We start from the raw sequence: 15,545 nt of genomic DNA, 5'->3' as shown, positions 1-15,545 counted from the left end.
GAGCTGTATCTCTTCTCTCTGGAGTGTAATGAAGTGTCCAATAGTCAGTTTTGAGGTGTCTATGGGTTTGGTGTGACTTTTGGCCTCCTGTATTTTAATGCTGAGTGTTATGTTCCTGCATTATTGGAGAATTAGCTTGGTGTGTCTTGCTCTGAAACTTGCTGGTTCTTGGGTGGAGATTGGTTTCAGTGTAGGAATGGAGGGTTTTGGATGAGCTCTTGTCGATTAATGTTCCCTGGAGTCAGGCGTTTTCTGGTGTTCTCAAGTTTTGGATTTAAGCCTTCTGCCTTTGGCTTTCAGTCTTATTCTTACAGTAGCCTCAAGACTTCTCCATCCATACAGAAGTGATGATAAAACATCTAGGTTAATGGTGAAAAGATTCTCCACAGTGAGGGACACCCAGAAAGGTTCACAGAGTTACATGGAGTAAAGAAGAGGCAGGAGGGAGATAGAAGTAACCAGGAGGGAAGAGGGAGAATCAAAAGGGGAAAGAGCAATCTATCCAGTAATCAGTTCCCTATGTGCTCTCCACAGTCTGGAACACTCAGGGAGGTCCACGGAGTTACACAGAGAGGAGAAGAGGGAGGAGGGAGATAGAGGTGACCAGGAGGGAAGTGGGGGGAGTCAAAAGGGGAGAGACTAATCTAGCCAGTAATCAGTTCCCTAAGTGTTCTCTACAGCCTGGACACCCCAAGAGATTCACAGAGTTGTGTAGAGAAGAGAAGGCTAGGGAGGAGATAGAGGTGACCTGGGGGAGAAAAACGAGAGTCAAAAGGGGAGACAGAAATCAAGCCAGTAATTACACTCCTAAGTAAAAATGAGTACTGAATATTGGATTCGTAAAGGTACAAAATTCATAACAAATACCAAAAAGCAAAGATTAAAAATCTAGAGTAGAGGTTAGACTCTCAAAGATACAATATTAAAAAAACAAAGCAAAATCACAAAAATTATAAAAAGTGTATATATGGAATTTGCTTTTAAAATAGGGTCTTTTTTGGCAAGGTAATAGTAGGTTATAAAAATGAAAATTAAAGGAGTAATAAAGAACTTAAAACTTTTTTAATTAAAAAATAATAATAGTGAAATATGTCTAGGAATTTCTCTGGAGCTGTTGAGGGCAGTGTGGGGTCAGTTCAGTTTCAGATAGTTCCTTGTTCCAGTTTATACTTATTCTCAAGGTCTACAGGCACCTTCCAATGTAGTCAATGCTAACTACTGGGTTTTAATCTGTTACACCTGTCACTTCCAAAGCCTTTCCCTCTTTATTTTGGCTTCCTCTCTTTGCAAGTCTCTTCAGTGTCTAGTTTCCACCCTGATACAAGGGGGTGAAGTGGTCACTTATTTAGGCTAGCTTGTTCAGTTGTGCTTTGTGGGGGGTTGGGGGGAACACTGCAAACAAATATCACTGGTGTGTGTGGGGAGTGCTCGCAGTGTCTGGGCCATACTGGACTTGCCCCCGCTCATGGTGTGTGTGCTGCCCAGTCTACACTGCTCAGGCTCCAGGTTGCTCTGCAGGGGAACTGTCTAAAGAGAGCTCTGGGTTGTGTGCACTTCCCAGGCCTAAGCTGCTCAGGTTCAGGTTCTTGGGTACTTCTGAAAGGCTCAGACTTGGTGGGGTCTGCGTTTTGTGCCCTTCCCAGATCCAAGCAGCTCAGGCGACTGGGTGCTTGGCGAGCACACTCTCCCAAGTAGGCAGTGTGTCTTATCACCTCCCCTATCCCAGCTGCTCAGTCTCCTGGGTGTGCAGTGACAGCGTCGTCTCAGGTGCACCATGTGTTTCCTCTGGGGAGCTGATCTCTGACTGCAACCCTCCTGGTGGATGACAACCGTCCAGGATCCCAGGAAGACTTGATTAACAGCTGGGAGCCTGCTCACAGTTTGGTAAAGATGCCATCTCTGGGACCAAGGTTGCCCCTCACTTTCCTGCTCTGGATATGCCTGCCTGCTTTTCCGCCTCGGCACAGGGAGGGGCAGTCCTCAGCCAGCTAGCTCTCCCCTGGCATTCGCTCAGCCCTTTGTTCTGTGAGCAGGCCCAGCAGTGCCTTAGTTTAGAACTTTTCACAGGAAAGTTCTCTCTCTCTTTTTTCCCCCTCTCTCTGGCTATCCCACAGTTTGGGTTGCTGTCTCATGTTACCTCCCTCAGATTGCCCTCAGGGCATTCAGACCTGGTCCTAATCCTCAGTGTGCAGCCCATGCACCTCCCTGTTCAGCCCCCACTCACTGCTGGTGGACGCGAGCATCTGGGCTACTTCTCTGCTGTGAGTTGCAGTTAGGTGCATATTCTGTGGGTTTTGTTTTTTTCTTTTTTTTATTTTCCTCCCAGTTAAGTTGCCCTCTGAGATGCCAAAACTCCCCAAAGACCTACCGGTGAGAGGGTTTCCTGGTGTTTGGAAACTTCTCCTCCTTCATGACTCCCTCCCTGGGCCGGGTCTCTGTCCCTTACTCTTTTGACTCTCTTTTTACCTTTTATATTCTTTCCTACCTCCTTTCGAAGAGAATGGGCTGCCTTTCTGGGTCCCTGGTGTCCTCCACCAGCGTTCATAAGTGGTTTTGTGGAATTTGCTCAGTGTTCAATTGATCTTTTGATGAATTTGTGGGGAAGAAAGTGATCTTCCCATCTTATTCCTCCACCATCTTAGGACCGCCGCCAATATTTGTCTTCTTCTGACTGACTGACTTAGCTTAGTATAATAATCTTCAGGTCCATCCATGTCGCTGAAAGTGGCATTATTTTGTTCTTTTTAAGGCAAAGTAATGTTCCATTGTATATATTTACCATGTCTCTATCTATACATTTGTTGATGTACATTTAGGTTGCTTTCAGGTGTTGGCTACTATAAATAGTGTAAATGAATGTTAAGGTGCATGTATCTTTTAAAATTATGGTTTCCTTCAGATTCCTTGGCCCAGGAATGAGATTGCTGGATCATATGGTAGTTCTATTTAAGTTTTCTAAGAGGCCTGGCATGCTGTGAAAAACTGTGGAAAATTCTGAAAGAGATGGGAATACCAGACCACCTGACCTGCCTCTTGAGAAACCTGTATGCAGGTCAGGAAGCAACAGTTAGAACTGGACATGGAACAACAGACTGGTTCCAAATAGGAAAAGGAGTACATCAAGGCTGTATATTGTCACCCTGCTTATTTAACTTATATGCAGAGTACATCATGAGGAACGCTGGGCTGGAAGAAGCACAAGCTAGAATCAAGATTGCTGGGAGAAATATCAATAACCTCAGATATGCAGATGACACTACCCTTATGGCAGAAAGTGAAGAGGAACTCAAAGGCCTCTTGATGAAAGTGAAAGAGGAGAGTGAAAAGGTTGGCTTGAAGCTCAACATTCAGAAAACGAAGATCATGGCATCTGGTCCCATCACTTCTTGGGAAATAGATGGGGAAACAGTGGAAACAGTGTCAGACTTTATTTTTTGGGGCTCCAAAATCACTGCAGATGCTGACTGCAGCCATGAAATTAAAAGACGCTTACTCCTTGGAAGGAAAGTTATGACCAGCCTAGATAGCATATTAAAAAGCAGAGACATTACTTTGCCAACCAAGGTCCGTCTAGTCAAGGCTATGGTTTTTCCCGTGGTCATGTATGGATGTGAGAGTTGGACTGTGAAGAAAGCTGATCGCTGAAGAATTGATGCTTTTGAACTGTGGTGCTGGAGAAGACTCTTGAGAGTCCCTTGGACTGCAAGGAGATCCAACCAGTCCATTCTAGAGGAGATCAATCCTGGGTGTTCATTGGAAGGACTGATGCTAAAGCTGAAACTGCAATACTTTGGCCACCTCATGCGACGAGTTGACTCACTGGAAAAGACTCTGATGCTGGGAGCGATTGGGGGTAGGAGGAGACAGGGACGACAGAGAATGAGGTGGCTGGATGGCATCACCGACTCAATGGACATGAGTTTGAGTGAACTCCGGGAGTTGGTGATGGACAGGGAGGCCTGGCGTGCTGTGGTTCATGGGGTCTCAAAGAGTCGGACACGACTGAGCGACTGAACTGAACTGAACTGAACTGAACTGAAGAGGCCTGGCGTGCTGTGATTCATGGGGTCGCAAAGAGTCGGACATGACTGAACGACTGAACTGAACTGAACTGAAGAAACCTAATACTGTTCTTCAGAATGGTTGTATCAGTTTGCATTTTTACCAACAGTGTAAGAGAGTTCTCAGTCCTCCACATGCTCTCCAGCATTTACTGTTTGTAGACATCTTCATGATGGCCAATCTGACCAGTGTGAGGTGATACCTCACTGTAGTTTTGGTTTGTATTTCTCTACTAATTAGTGATGTTAAGCATCTTTTCATGTGTTTTTTAGCTGTCAGTCTGTCTTTTTGGGAGGGATGTCTGTTAAGATCTTCTGCCCATTTTTGACTGAGTTTGTTTTTTTTTTTAATATATTGAGCTGCATGAGTTTTTGTATATTTTGGAGATTAGTCCCTCGTCGGTCACCTCATTTGCAATTATTTTCTCCCATTCTGTGAATCGCCTTTCTGTTTCATTTATGATTTCCTATGCTGTGCAAAAGCTTTTAAGTTTAATTAGGTCCTATATGTTTAATTTTGTTTTTATTTTCATTACTCTAGGAGGTGGATCAAAGATTATTGCTGTGATTTATGTCAGAGTGTTCTGCCTATATTTTCCTCTAAGAATTTTATAGAATCTTGTCTTACACTTGGGTCTTTAATTCATTTTGAGTTTATTTTGTGTATGGTGTTTGAGAACGTTCTAATTTATTTCTTTTACATGTAGCTGTCAAGTTTTCCCAGCACCACTTATTGAAGAAAGTGTGTTTTTGCCATCGTATACTCTTGCCTCCTTTGTCATAGATTAATTGACCATAGGTGCATGGGATTATTTTTGGACTTTATATCTTGTTCCATTGATCTGTAGTTCTGTTTTCATGCCAGTGTCATATTATTTTGATAACTGGAGCTTTGTGATATAGTCTGAAGTCAGGGAACCTGATTCCTCCAGCCCAGTTTTTCTTTCTCAAGACTGCTTTGGCTATTCAAGGTCTTTTGTATTTCCACACACATTTAAAAAATTTTGTGTTCTAATTTTGTGAAAAGTGTCATTAGTTATTTGATTGGGATTGCATTTAATTTGCAGTTTACCTAGGGTAGTGCAGTCATTTTGACAATATTGATTCTTCCAATGCAAGAATGTGGTATATCTTGTCATCTATTTATATCATCTTTGATTTCTTTCAGCAGTTTCTTATAGTTTTCAAAGTAGAGATCTTTTGCTTCCCTAGGTAGGTTTGTTCCTAGGAATTTTATTTTTTTGATGCAATAGGAAATGAGATTGTTTCCTTAATTTCTCTTTCTGAACTTTTGTTGTTAGTGTATAGAAATGCAAGAGAATTATATGTATTAATTTTGTATTCTGCAACCACTCTGAATTCATTAATACAGTCAAGTAGCTTGCTGGTGGCATCTTTAGGATTTGCTATGCATAGTATTATGTCATCTGAAAACAGTGAGAGCTTTACTTCTTTTCCAATTTGGATTCTTTTTATGTCTTTTTCTCTTCTGATTGCTGTGGCTAGGACTCCCAAAACTATGTTTAATAAAAGTGGCAAGAGTAGATATCCTTGTCTTGTTCGTGATATTAGAGGAAATGCTTTCAGTTTTTCAGAGTTGAAAATGTTTGCTATGGGTTTGTCAGATGTGGCCCTTATTATGTTGAGGTAGGTTTAGCTTGATATCTTTGATTTAAATTCAGTTCAGTTCAGTCGCTCAGTCGTGTCCGACTCTCCGCGACCCCATGAATCAGCACGCCAGGCCTCCCTGTCCATCACCAACTCCCGGAGTTCATTCAAACTCATGTCCACAGAGTCGGTGATGCCATCCAGCCATCTCATTCTCTGTCGTCCCCTTCTCCTCCCGCCCCCAACCCTTCCCAGCATCAGAGTCTTTTCCAGTGAGTCAACTCGTCGCATGAGGTGGCCAAAGTATTGCAGTTTCAGCTTTAGCATCAGTCCTTGCAATGAACACCCAGGATCGATCTCTGCATTTCAGATGTCAGTGTTATTGCAGATTTAGTTCCCCAGACAGTAGATCTAGAGATGAAGCTTAGCATGAAGAAAGTTTAATAAGAAGTACTCTCAGGAAAACACCAATAGAAGGCAAGAGAAGAAAGGAACATTAGGCAGAAAGAGAATTTGGACCAAATGCAAGCTTAGCAACAGTTTCTGTCAACACGGGGGAACTTTGAAAATGTGGTGGCCTTCAGAATAGTACCAAGTAGGTTCAGGAGCAAAGACCTTCACAATGACCAGTCATTGGATGAAGGTTGCCTTTGGAAAAGGGGTAATGACCCTGGTGAAGCAGCTCTCACCATCAATAGCATTTTTCAGATAAGGGCAGCCTCCTCAGTCACTGGGAGAGTAAGCATCTCAGTCCTAAGGTGGGAACTGGGAAGTTCATCCAGCAGCCACTATATAATCTGCCTATTCGAGTATCTTAAAATGCAGATTCTGGGCCAGGGATGAGAGTCTGAATTTCTAACAAGGTCCCAGGTGATGGCAGTGCTGCTGGTTTGTGATTACAAGATCCTGGTTAAGCAGCCCCAATGCTTTAAAGGTAGGAATAGAATCTAGGCTCTTTGGTTATGAGTCTGTGACCTTACCACTTTGTGGCACTGCTGCTTAGAGAAATTTTATCAACCAAAATTTTATTTTATTTTTTAATTAATTAATTTATTTTTTGAAATTTATTTATTTTAATTGGAGGCTAATTACTTTAAATTATTGTATTGGTCTTGCCTTACATTGGGATGAACCAGAGGGATGGGATGGGGAGGGAGGTGGGAGAGGGGTTCAAGATGGGGAACACATGTACACCTGGGGCAGATTCATGTCAACCAAAATTTTAATTCTAAAGAATTAACTTAATATACCATGCCAGATGACCAGCTTTAAAGCTTTACAAGTCTCCTGGCCCACAGGAGACATGTGTGTGTGTCTCTAGAGGACATGTTATCCCCTGCATGTGTTAACTGCTGCAGTTTATCATTGCTGGCTTTCCTAGTGACATTTCATCACTAGAAAGAGAAGGAAATTCTCTTCAGCTAGCCTGACAGTTTTTCAGCACTGACCTTCAAGCAAGTGTATCAAATATGAGAATGACCTTAGCTACTTGGTATTCATAATTTTTGGCATACACCGCTGTTATTATTTTTATCAGAAAATTACCATTTTCTATTTAAATGGTTTATTATAGTCTTAGGTATGCTTTTATTACCTGTTAGAGCAATTTCCACCTCACCCCCAAAGGAGCCTATCTTTAATTCTATAATGAGAACTAGTAAGAGAATTGGATTTGACATCAGGTCCATCTATACTCAATTTTTTAGAACCGCATTTATTATATAAAGTCGAACCTACACTAAGAGTTTCCCAGGTTACAATATCCTGTTAATTATATGATGATATTTTTCTCACCATGTACTCCCCACAAGCACAAGGGAAGAAGATAAAATGTTATGCAATTTTATAATGTCCACACAAAGGACAAATGCGAGAATCAGTAACATATGTGTGTCAGCCTTTACCTTGTTTTAAATTCTTGCATAAACCATGATTTAATTATTTTACTTTTCATATTTTAAAAAGAAGTATGTGGTAAGAAATGTACATATAATCCTGTATAGAAACTGAGTAGCGGAGACCTGGAAAAGAGAAGTGATCTACTTGAAGACATTTATTGGCTTATAGGAAATAAAATCTTGAACTGGGCAACACATTGGTTAAGAAACCTCTTCTAGCTCAATTTGTTCCCTAGGCAACAAAAATCTGTGTTAAAAAAGAAACAGCAAAAAAAGGATAGCACTTAGAGTAGTAAAGGTTTCAGAATTCTTCATTCAGAAGATGCACAATGGAAAGTCATTTGTTTGAATACTTCAGTTAAAAATGGTGACTCTAAGAATTTGGGTCATGCATTGAATCTGGACTGGCAATTCGTTTCAAATTTGATAATACACATGTTTCAATACTGTTCTCCCATATCATCCCACCCTCGCCCTCTCCCACAGAGTCCATGATACAGGATGCTTGGGGCTGGTGTACTGGGATGAACCAGAGGGATGGGATGGGAAGCGGGGTTCAAGATGGGGAACATATGTACACCCGGGGCAGATTCATGTCAATGTATGGCAAAACCAATACAATAATGTAAAGTAATTAGCCTCCAATTAAAATAAATAAATTAAACAAACAAAAAAAAGAATTTGGGTCAGCAGATAGGGTAGTCATTCTTCTAAGTCATTCTCAAGGTGTAGTCCCTGGACCAGCATCATGGACATCACCTAGGAACTTGTCAGATATGTAATTTCTCTGTCCCCATTCTAGATCTGCTAAATCAGAAACTGGGGAGGGGAAGGAGGCGGGTAGCAATCTGTTTCACAAGTCCTTCATGCGGTTCTCAAGCCACAAAAGTTTGAGAAACACTGCTGCTGCTGCTGCTGCTGCTGCTGCTGCTAAGTCGCTTCAGTCGTGTCCAACTCTGTGCGACCTCATAGACGATAGCCCACCCCAGGCTCCCCTATCCGTGGGATTCTCCAGGCAAGAATACTGTAGTGAGTTGCCATTTCCTTCTCCATGAGAAACACTCTGTGTGACCCCATAGACGGCAGCCCACCAGGCTCCCCCATCCGTGGGATTCTCCAGGCAAGAACACTGGAGTGGGGTGCCATTGCCTTCTCCATGAGAAACACTCTGTGTGACCCCATAGACGGCAGCCCACCAGGCTCCCCCATCTGTGGGATTCTCCAGGCAAGAACACTGGAGTGGGGTGCCATTGCCTTCTCCATGAGAAACACTCTGTGTGACCCCATAGACGGCAGCCCACCAGGCTCCCCCATCCGTGGGATTCTCCAGGCAAGAACACTGGAGTAGGGTGCCATTGCCTTCTCCATGAGAAATACTATGATGCTTCAAATTTGTTTAGAAGTGATTCTGTTCCAGAACGTTTTTCTATACACATGGAAGCACACATGTAATAGACACAAAATCTTTAAAACATTAGTTTGGAGGAACTCTGACTAAAACAGTTGCATCAGATGCAAATTCCTTACTAGAAAGGATTAGAATAGAAGAGTCTCTAAAGTTCTTTTTAGTGCCTTTTTCTATGCCTAAACTATAGAAGTTGCAAGTTCCATGGGCAATTACAACAGTAAATATGCCTTCCATTGAATTTCATTTCAAGCAACATCTGGAAGAGCAGTTAGCAGCAGGAAACATCTTTCAGGAGGAAAAAGGTGTCTTTATTCTTTAAATAAAGTAGACAGTGACTTCCATCAGGTTTGTGGAAAGCAGCCTTCCTGTCGAGGAGGAGCTTCACTTTGCAGTCGTCACTCCTACCTCCCGGTGGCTGGGAGAGAAGGTCAGGGAAGATGGGAGCAGTGAACAGCAGAGGAAATACTGTATTTTGTTCCTGGTTTTCTTCCTTTTGCTGTTGAAATTGGAAAGAGAGCTGTAAGATCAGTAACCATTTGTTGAGAAGAAAAGACTCATTTTCAGAACTATAGAAGAGATAATCTAGAGTATTCACAGTCAAAAACTACTAAAAGAGTTGAAAAATTCTGATAGCATACTTATCCCAAATCTTATAGTTATCTTTCTTAGCCCTAGAAACAACTGAGTACAAACGAGTCAGTTTAAAAAAGGGATATCTAATAAGATTTGGAGACAAGAAGAAAGTTGGATTAAGCTTTGATTTATATATATTAAGACAATGTAGCAAGAGTTATATGGGCTTTAAAAAATTTGCTAACATTTCAGTTCAGTTCAGTCGCTCAGTCGTGTCCGACAGTGTCTATTAAGCACTGAAATACAAAATCCATAATATTTTAGACATTATTTTACTTTTGTTTGCATTTATTATTACTTCTTAATTTATTCCTGAGCCATGTTTTTGTTTCTTCAGTTTCTTCTGGGATATCTTTTTCTTCTGTGCAGTCTCCTCTTCTGGTTTAGGAACAATCTTCTTTTTCAGTAAGGATCATCTCAATGTGGTGAGGAGAGCTCATGTATGGGTTGATTTGACCATGAGCTCTGTAAGTTCTGCACCACATCTTGGAGGCTTTGTTCACCTGGCTGTGTTCAATGACCAGAGACTCTACATTTACATCTACATTAAGTTCAGCTTTGCAAGCTAAGTCACTTCAGTTGTATCTAACTCTGCAACCCTATGGACTATAGCCTGCCAGGCTTCTCTGTCCATGGGATTCTCCAGGCAAGAATACTAGAGTGGGTTGCCCTTTCCTCCTCCAGGGGATCTTCCTGCTGCAGGTATCAAACTTGAGTCTCTTATGTCTCCTGCACTGTCAGGCAGGTTCTTTACCACTAGCACCACCAAGTTCAGTGTCACTCTCTGCACTTTTGAGCATGTGCAGTAATAATTCAGTGCTCTTTCTGGGCCACCGACCCTGTGTCCAGCCCCACCGCTTGTCCTGTGTACACCTACCAACTCCATCATTGTAACAATGAAATGGCACACGTTGCTTCTGTAAAGGGACATCCTTCAGATAGGTGGCAGCTTTTCAGATATGCATACCCTTGATGGCCTGGATGGTTTCATGAGTGTTCTAACAGTGAACACGAAATTCAAAGCTCTTGATTTGCATGATTTGGTGGGGTTTTCTGGGTCAAGTGAATAGTGAACCATTTCTAGAGGTCACCTTGGGCTGTTTACCAGAAAAGAAACCTCTAAGACATATTTCTATTAAATGGGGAAATTACTGTTATATCACTCAGTAATGGTTCATAGCTACCATTTATATGTGTTTCCAAAATATGATCTCATTTAATTCTGACAATCCCTTGAGGCTTGCTAAATCTTCATTTTGTATGTGAACAAACTGTCATCTAGAAATTTAGTCAGTTTTACCCATCAGGTAAATGGAAGTGGAGGCAAGATTTGATCCTTAGTCTATCTGACTCCAAACCCTGCTCTTAATCTCTGCACTCGTTGGTCTCAATCAATTAGTCGTGATCAACTGCCAGCCAGCATGTACATTATTCTCCTGTGGTCTCATAAGTCTAGTTCTTTGATAGAATAAATATATCTTTCTAAAGTTCACTCTATATGTGTCGAATATTCAGAAATCAAGACCAGTTCAGAAAAAGTAAAATAAAGCAAATTTTGAATTTATTCTTTTCAAAAATAAATTTATTTTTGTAACCAATTGAAGCAAATTTTATATAGTATATAAGCTACCTATTTTAAGTATATTTCAATGAATTTCAGAATAAATTCACCAAGTGGTGCAACCTTCATCATAAATTAGTTTTAAAACATTTCTTTTACCCTGATAAAATCCCTTATGCCTATTTACTCTTAATTCTTCTTACTATCCATCTACCCAGGCAACAAATAACTGTTTTTAGTCTTTGTAGATTTGCATTTTCTGGAAATTCCATTTAAGTAGAGCCATGTAATACGTGGTCTCATATTAAGTGGCTTCTTTCACTTAATAATTTTTAGGCTTAATCCGTGTCATAGCGTTTATCAGTAGTCCATTTCTTTTCAATGTTGATCTAAGTCAGAAAGAGAAAGATAAATACTATATTCTAACACATATATATGGAATCTTGAAAAAATAGTATTGAAGAATTTATTTACAGGGCAACAATGGAGAAAGAGAGCGAATAGACTTATGGACTTGGGGAGAGGGGAGGAGAGGGTGAGATGTATGGAAAGAGTAACATGGAAACTTACATATCCATATGTAAAATAGATAGCCAACGGGAATTTGCTGTATGGCTCATGAAACTCAAGCAGGGGCTCTGTATCAACCTAGTGGGTGGAATGGGGAGGGAGATGGGAGGGAGGTTAAAAAGGGAGGGGATAGATGTATACCTATGGCTGATTCATGTTGAGGTTTGACTGAAAACACCAAAATTCTGTAAAGCAATTATTCTTAAATTTTAAAAAAAGTGTTGAATAGTATTTCATTACATGACTATCACCTTTTATTTATCCACTCACTGGTTGATGGATATTTAGGTTGCTTTCAATATTTGGCTATTTTTTAATAATTTTGCTAAGAAAAATCAAGTCCAAATCTCTGTGTTTTTGTTTCACTTGGGAAGATACCTAAGAGTCTACTAAAAATGGAATATGGTAAATTCACAGTTAGTTTTTTAAGATGCCATCAAGCTGTTTTCCAAAACAGCTGCATCATTTAACATTCCCACCAGTAATACATGAAGGCTAGGTTTCCCCATGTCCTCACCAACATTTGTTATTGTCTGTCTTTATTATTACAGCCATTCTAGAGGGTGTGAAGTATAAGGTCACATTTCTCTAATGACTGATGATGACTACCTTTTTGTGTGCTATTAGCCGTCAGTATATCTCCTTTGATGAGGTGTCTATTTATATCTATTTTATTAAGTTATTTGTGTTCTTTTTATTGAAGTATTTGAGTTCTTTGTGCATTATAAGCCAACATAAATTATGTTAGTCCTAATCCCATGTCTCAATTAATTTTGGCAAGACTGTATATTATCCCAACCTCTGTACACTTCAAGAATACTGAAATCACACCATATCATTTCTTTTTTTTTTTTTTTAAGGATTTGTTAGGAATCCATATGCATTTTGCTTTATTTCACATATGCTTTTTAAATGATAATTAGTAATTATAATATTTTGATACTATTTTACTGCTATTATTATTATAGAATTTAGTACTATCTCAATAATAGTAGTAATTTAATTTTTAAGAAATTTTAATAAAATAAATGAAATGGTATTGTGATTTCAATAAATTTGGTCACAAGGAAATCTATGAAGACCAGGAGACTTTAAAACCATGTACTACAACACAGAGAGACACTTATCTGAATTGAAAGCATAAACAGAAACAACATCCTCTTCAAATCTTCTGGTGTAAAACCAAAAAAGTGATGAAAAATCATCAATTTCAGCCTACATGACACGGGTACACCTGTATATTCAATCCCAACCTTAAGTCTATATTTCAGGCTTTAAATCCAACTGATCTAAGACATCCCACATGGATGTTCCATAATAAACTGACTCCATCACATAGGGTAGCAGACTCAGGAGCCAGACTGCCTGAGTTCAACCAGCAAGCTGCCTAAATTCCATGTGCCTCAACTTTGCCATTTGGCAACTGTGAGTAATAAAATGTTTTACCTCACAGAACTGATGTGAAGGTTAAAATAGTGTCAGGCACATATGCAATGCTATGTAAGTATTTAGTAAACATACAATCTTTGGGGAAGCCATCGGTAATTCATTCCTACCTACCTTCCCGTGGCTCACCACCCTCCTGCTTTCATTTTCTTTTTTTTTTTTAATTTATTTTTTTTTATTTTACAATATTATATGGGTTGGTTTTGCCCTACATTGACATGAATTTGCCCCAGGTGTACATGAGTTCCCCCTCCTGAACCCCCCTCTCACCTCCCTCCTCCCTTTATCCTCCCTCTGGGTCATCCCCACACACCAGCCCTGAGTATCCTGTAACATGCATTGACCCTGAACTGCTGATTCGTTTCACATATGACAACATATATGTTTCAATGTCATTCTCTCAAATCATCCCACCCTCACCCTCTAGTGATGAACAGATTCAGTAGATTGAAGTGCAAGATATCTGCAAACATCTTATTTTCTCTTTTTTTGTGTGTGTGAGGTCTTATTCCTCACAGTTGGAATCAGTGAACACAGCCTGCTTTTGAAAAGAAGCCCATTATTAGCACATCGTGATGATTTTAAAGCATGGTATCAAATTCTTTGACATACCTCCCATAAAGAGATGTGTTCTATCTCTCCTCCTCTGTATTCTGTGCTGGCTTGTTAAGTGCTTTGATGAATAGGGTACCATGGAAGTAGTGTGACTTCCAAGCCTAGGTTGTAAAAGGTTGTACATATTCTGCCTAAGTTGTTGGAATACTTACTCTTGAAGCCCTGAACTATCACATAAAATGTACGTCTATTCTGAGGCTGCTATGTTGTGAGGCGGCCCAAGTCATATGGAGAGGTTGTGTGTAGGCATTTCAATTGACAATCTCAACCAAGACAACAAATTATGTGGGTGAAGAAGCTTCTAGATATTTCCAAGCCTCTAGCCTTTCAGATAATCACAGCTGAGGTCCAATACTTCAAGGAGCATGAAAAGGAGACAGATCACTCCTGCTGAGCCAAATCCTAATTCCTCACCGACAGAATCCATGGTGTAACAACACAGTGGTTGTTTTGTCCCACTAATAACTCATGCAGTCATGCCCAACTCTGCGGCTGCATGGACTGTAGCCTGCCAGGGTTTTCTGGGATTTCCCAGGCAAGAACACTAGAACAGGTTGCTACTTCCTTCTACAGGGGACCTTCCTGACCCAGGGATGAAACCCATGTCTCTTCCATCTGCTGCATTGGCAGCCCAATTCTTTACAACCAGCACCACCTGGGAAGCCCATGCCACTACTTGGAAGCTTATTATTCATTCACCGCTCCAGTGACTACAAGAGACTGAAGGCCCTCACAAGTACTCAAATAAAATGAAGTTTATAATATTTAAAAATCTTCTCATGAACTTGAAAGACAGTAGAATAACCATTAGAAACTGCAGTCACATTCCACTTCTCAAGAAGATCTTCCTGCTCTCCTCTGCACACCTGCCTGTCTCCCCTCTCATGGAAGATAGGATTCCTTGCGGTACTTGTGAATCGTTTATGACCCCATGAGTTCTTCACCTTGACCTTGTCTATGTCACCACTCTGTTGCTTTATGTCCCACTGCAAATCGATGGTCAGTTTGACATCTCAGTCCAGAGTCTCAAGTAAAAGAATCTAGAATAGTCTAACTTATCTATTTGAACTAGACCACTCAAGTTATGAGCGAGCCTGTTTTGGCTGCTTTGGGGTGAGGTCTGCACTCCTGGTGAGCAGACATCTCTACTTATAGAGATGTCTACTTGTAGAGAGATGCACTTTTAGGAACTGTGGGCAAGGAAGAAACCATGAAATTTGTATATTTTACCAATAACCATATAATATGATGAAGACTATTGGGAAAATATATACAACACACTATAAAATGACAAAAGGAGAGTGATTAGTTCTGCTGGAGAGGTCAGATAAGCCATCCCAGAGTTGCTAGAATTTCAACTTGGTCTTAAAGGGCAAGTAAGATTTATTAATTTTTTAGGCAAAGGCAATAACTCAGGGCACAGAACCTGGCATAATGAGGAAATGGCAAGTACTTTCATGAGATTAAGTTGCCAGAGAGCTTGGAGACACGAGGTCAGAAAGTTAATATGACATACCTGGAATGTCCCTTTTCATTTTAATCCTACTCAGAGGATGACTAATCAGTGTGACAAGTTATGCAAGATTTAGATTTATATCTATAGCTCTAAAACTAAAGTTTGTATCAGCATCACCTAAAAGCTTTTAGAAAAAAACAAACAGTTTGACAGACCCCTTGCTGAATTTCCAATTTAGTAAGTCTGAGGCAGACTCTGAGAATTTATATTTCTAACAATTTCCCAGGTG

Source organism: Moschus berezovskii, chromosome 1 (assembly GCF_049115385.1).
Source record: "Moschus berezovskii isolate FMDL1 chromosome 1, NW_MosBer_1.0, whole genome shotgun sequence".
Lineage (NCBI taxonomy): Eukaryota > Metazoa > Chordata > Mammalia > Artiodactyla > Moschidae > Moschus > Moschus berezovskii.
This window is presented reverse-complemented; position numbering follows the sequence as displayed.